We start from the raw sequence: 5,080 nt of genomic DNA, 5'->3' as shown, positions 1-5,080 counted from the left end.
AGGGAAATATTTGTCTGTGAAAAGAACAGTAGAAAGTAAGGCCAGACTTTTCAAGAGTGGCCAACTTCATCAGGCCACAAAGAAAATCCTGAAGTCTTGGGATTTTGGCAGTGGTGACTAAGGTCCTCTTCCACGATTTTCATCAGCAGAAGCAGCAAGGTGTGAACTTCTGAAGGACAAAACAAAAACGGGGAAAAAAAGTCCAAGGGGGTTTCTGTGTTTCATTTCTGGATACTTCATATTTCACAACTGACAAGTACAATGTGAAAAAGAGAAAATGAGCCCTACAACTCGCCTTTTTAGTAAGATTACCTTCCTTAAAAATACCTTCTATTGACTTTTTGAATAAATCAATTATATAATTTTTAATTGTCATTAAACTTTCAAATAATGGTATGTCCAGTTTCAGGGACATGGAAATGCTCTATGATACACTATTATTCGATAATTCTCTCATAGCTTTTTCTTCTGTTGTCCTTCCTTAGATCAGAAAATTTCACCTATCATACAACCTGTCTGTGAAATAAATAGATAAAATGAGTAGTTTTTACCCCATAGAATACATAGTCTTTTTGTTAAGAGGCTTTTAACAGCTGCTAATAATTTCTTGTGGACACTTTTAAAGAAGAACATTAAACGGAAAATTTAAAGTGAAGATACGCCTGTTTTTATCCTAATATTTTGCTTATAAAGTGCTCTTAAAAATTAGGAAATTGGTTGAAAAATTATCAAATAGCAGAAAGTGATTCAATCTTTTGCATATGGCGATAGAAAATTATTTGCATAAGCTGTTTTGAACAGAAAATGCTGTAATGCTGATAAATCTGGATACATTAGAGGACTTGGCTAGATCTGCGCTTGTTTTAAATTTAATATTTGCCTCAGATTAAGGTCAGAAGGAAGTGGGAGGAAATTGTTCCCTTTAAATGTCCTGTTCCTTAAGGAGTTGGGTGGGTCCAACATCTAACAGTCTAAACTATAAAGTGAAACTCTGTTATGGAATTTGCAGCAAATCCCAAGCTTCATCTAGAAGCTGTGGCTCGTCAAACTCCTAAGTGCAGCATTCAGGGAAATATGATGTTGCAATGCACATTACATCAGTACTACAGATACAGTACCCTTGGTACTGCTGCTGCTTGAAATTGCTGACTTGTAATTTTTCTTCTGGATTGACTGAGTCAGCAAGTTCAGTGTATTTGGCGTCGTTTTATTTCCACAGCAATTCTGCTTTCAAGTGGTTGCAATGAAAATACATCACAACATTTCCTGCATTCCTTAGCAAAAGTCATTGGTTTTAATTTTACTTTTTACTTTGTGTACAGCTGAGACCCCTGGAAAGGAAGAACCCTCTTTACTCATATTTGACAAGCACTAGAGCCTAAATGTTAACAAACACCAGGGCAGTACTTGAGTGGACTAAATACGATAAACAGAAGTAGTTGCAGGGACCTTCCTATCCATTCTTCTTGGTTGTGGGATTTTGCGTGGAATCAACATCCTGCAATCGAGCAACACCTGGTCTTGCTTCATCTCCTTTCAGACTTGAGCTGTGTTATCGAACGTTGATCCTTAAAGGCAGAGAGGAGGGCCTGTGTTCCACCCTACCCAGTCATTTGTAATATAAAGGATGAGGAATGAGGAGGTGAGGGTATGGGAGACCAAAAGAACGTTAGGGTTGCGTACTGCTGACACAGCTGCTATCTTCATCGAGGCACTCAGAGATCCAGACTGGTTGCATGTCCCAGCCATGCCATCAGATCACTGGGGCCTAATGCCACCTTTTCCCTTGGAAAAAGGGAAAAGCAGGAGCTGCACCACAGCACAAACTTGCCTCATGGTCTGGGCGTAGCCTGGAGCGGCACATACTGAGGAGGTCTTGCTAGGGTGCGTGAACATTTGCATTTTGGGTATAGAACTGAAATTTGGGGGAATAAACACAGCTAGGAAAGTCTATGTCTGCAGGAGAGCAGTTGCAGAAAGAGAGATGTCTTGCAAGACCTAGGGAAATGTAAAGGAATGGTGATTTTTTAAATATTAAAAGATTTACAGCAGAGAGAACAGGCTAGGCTTATGAAAGTCACTGCTATTCAAGACACAGACAAAGCACGGCAGCTGTGTGGGAGGAGAAGGATCACACTGGACATGGAGTGGAGGCAGAGGAGGACAGTGAAACAACTAATTGCAGAGAAATGCGGTAGAGCAGAATAGTCTGCCAATCTGCAGAGCTAATATGCCACTGGTCACTGAAGCCTTTTTAAACAATTTTGTTGGTCTTTTTGTAAAGCATATGTGAAAAGTAAACATGCAAATAATACTTGTTTTGTTAGAATAAGAAAGCATTTTAGTTTGGTGTATGTCACAAAAATATTTGAGAATATTCAAGAGTAAGTACAGCCTCAGAAATCATGAAGTTAGTAAGAACAACTGTAGATACCAACGTGAGGGAAAAAGGCTGCATATTCACTTGGCAAAAGATGGGAACATATTTGTAAAGATGGTTTAAAAGCTTCTGGCATACAGCAGAGCATAGACTCGGAGCAAATATATTCCATACATCACTGGAGCCTAACTTACAGGTTGGCAAATGGCCTGCAGGCTTGCGTCGAAGTTTTAAATTTGAACTTTTGCTTGCATATTACGTGTGATTATACAGTTGTTGTCTCACTGCTTTCATGCGTTTTGTGGCTTGTGTGATTTGAGCCTGCATGCTCTGTGCTTTGGGGCTACAAGCAGATCCCCCAAGTCTTATAATTTTTAGTGAAAGCCATGGAGGTCTTCCTATTTAGCAAATAGGCTCAAAGGCTGAGAGCCTGGTGAGTGAAGGATGTTCAGACAGAAGAAATAGGCAGCCTTCAGATTTTGTTTACTTATATGAAATGAGTCTGAATACTCAGGTATCTGATATCTGCCAATCATTTGTAATATTTCAGATGGAAAATGCTTGGCTTAACCATGGTGGATATCACTAGAAAAAAATAAGATTACGTATGCTCCGTGTGTTATATGCAGTTAGTGGAAATCAAAACTTTGTTGAGATAATTTTTGTCTTTGCTTTCATAATGTCAGCTTTCTTGCACATTCCTCTAAAACAGCTGGGGCTCGCCAATTGCCCTTCCCAGAATGGTAGCCCAGGTGGCCCGGAGCTGCAACACAGAAAGAGTGAAGGGAGTTTATGCACCTAAAATTTTTTTCTGCCCACTTGTGATTCCCAGGGAAAGAAAAGAAGACCCACCACGAGGCAGAGGGACTGCGATGTGATTTGACACGTTCCAGGTCTCTTGGCCCCCCAGGAGATCAGGAAGCTAGAACAGTAACATTCTTTTTTCCTTCTTATTGTTATCTTCTGTGTTTCTGTGTGAAATACTGGATAAGGTTTGGGTCACAAGGTGGGAAAAGAGCTCTCGAACATATTCCTTTAGTGGGAGCTAGATGGCGCCGTGGGCTAATGCTCCAGACTCTCATCTGGGGATGTTCTGGGGCAAACCCAGTTTGGCCAGGTAACAACTTGGCAATTAGTCTGCCTGTGGGAATTTAGGTCTAGATCAACGGAAGTATTCAATTCTTAAATCCTCCTGAGATCTCAGTGTCCCCTGGACATCAGTAAGAACTCATAGCTGCAATGGGGCCACGGTCCTCACCAGGCACCAGCACCTGCTGCAAGAGGAGCTGCTTGACGGTGGGCTCTGAAAGGAGAGGTGACTCAGACGGCAGAAATCCTGCACTTGCCTTAATGTACCCAGATGGAGAAAAGTACAGCTGCTGGCGCTGCACCTGAGCTTAATCTCTGCTTATCAGCCATAAAAGTCTTCTGTTTTGGTTTTTTTTTTTTTTTGTGATCACTTACATTAAGAAAAAGCAAAAGTAAGAAGCCAACAGCCTGTAATTCCTCTGGCAACACCGAGATGTATTTCCAGTTTTTCAGGCTATTTCTGTGGTGGTGCTGTTAAAGGATACTCGCCTGGAATCATCCAAACTTTCCACTGAACTACTAAAAAAAAAAAAAAAGTAAAGCACAATAGAATAAACTGGAAAGCCCATCTCTGCGCACAAATGTCAGCACACTGTTGGGCATGGGATTTGTATTCAGACAAAGTCTTGCTCTTTCTTTTTGTGGGAAAGATTTTTAAAAACAAATGGCTTATAAAACAATGCAAAGAGACCGGGGAAGACCACTGAATTGTGAAAAACTGAAAACTCAAAGAGCACCATGTGAGAACTTAAAGAGCAGTCACTGACGGGAGCAGCCACAGGACAATTTGGAAGATGATCAGTGGGGACTGGAAACCACTTCATGGGGGTTACGTATCCAGCTCAAGCAGATACACTGGGTTGTTCCGTGGCCGGTATGGAGCAAATTCAGCGATAACCAGCTTTCAAACTCTCCAACCCCCAGACCTGCATCACCATCGTTGGCCCAGCTGTTAGCAGAAAGATGGATGGTGAACTGGCCTAGGCAGTGAGTTATCCTTTGCCCTCTGGAAAGGTTGAAACACGGCGACACCCTCACCAGTCTGAGCTGTGTGGATATACGAAAGGCCTCGATATTCACTGGAAATGACAGGTGGGGGGTCCAGACTGGGGGTTTGTCAGCCTTCCTCTCTGTGGCACCCAGCACAGTTTATGACTAGAAGTGCCACTGGTGGCACAGGGGAGGTGAGGTGGGAGAGCTGGACCCCAGGCTGCTCTGCCCCTCGGGGTCTCTTCCTGCCTTTTTTCCCCATTTCAAATGCAGGCCGCTCTGCTCAGCGGTCAGCAGGCAAGGGCTCTGCTCCACCGTGTGCTGCCCTGACACAAACAAATGCTTTCAACCTACTAAAAAAAAAGACAGAAAAATAATATAGCTTAGAGAAAGTACCTTGGGAAGAAGCTCCTGAGGTTTATTCCAGCAAAGAAAGAAGGTGTGTATGTCTCTTTGCTGACCGCGTGAGGGGCAGGACTGAGGGGACAGACGTTCATTATGGGGCACATTCTTAAAGCTTTACTTCTTCCTATTTTTTCCCTGACACTTGCTGTTTTATACTCTCTGGCAACCAGCAGAGCTCCACTGATGCTGACTTGCAGAGCCCATAGAGATACTAAG

This window comes from Pterocles gutturalis, unplaced genomic scaffold, assembly GCF_000699245.1.
Source record: "Pterocles gutturalis isolate BGI_N339 unplaced genomic scaffold, ASM69924v1 scaffold8691, whole genome shotgun sequence".
Taxonomy (NCBI): Eukaryota; Metazoa; Chordata; class Aves; order Pterocliformes; family Pteroclidae; genus Pterocles; species Pterocles gutturalis.
This window is presented reverse-complemented; position numbering follows the sequence as displayed.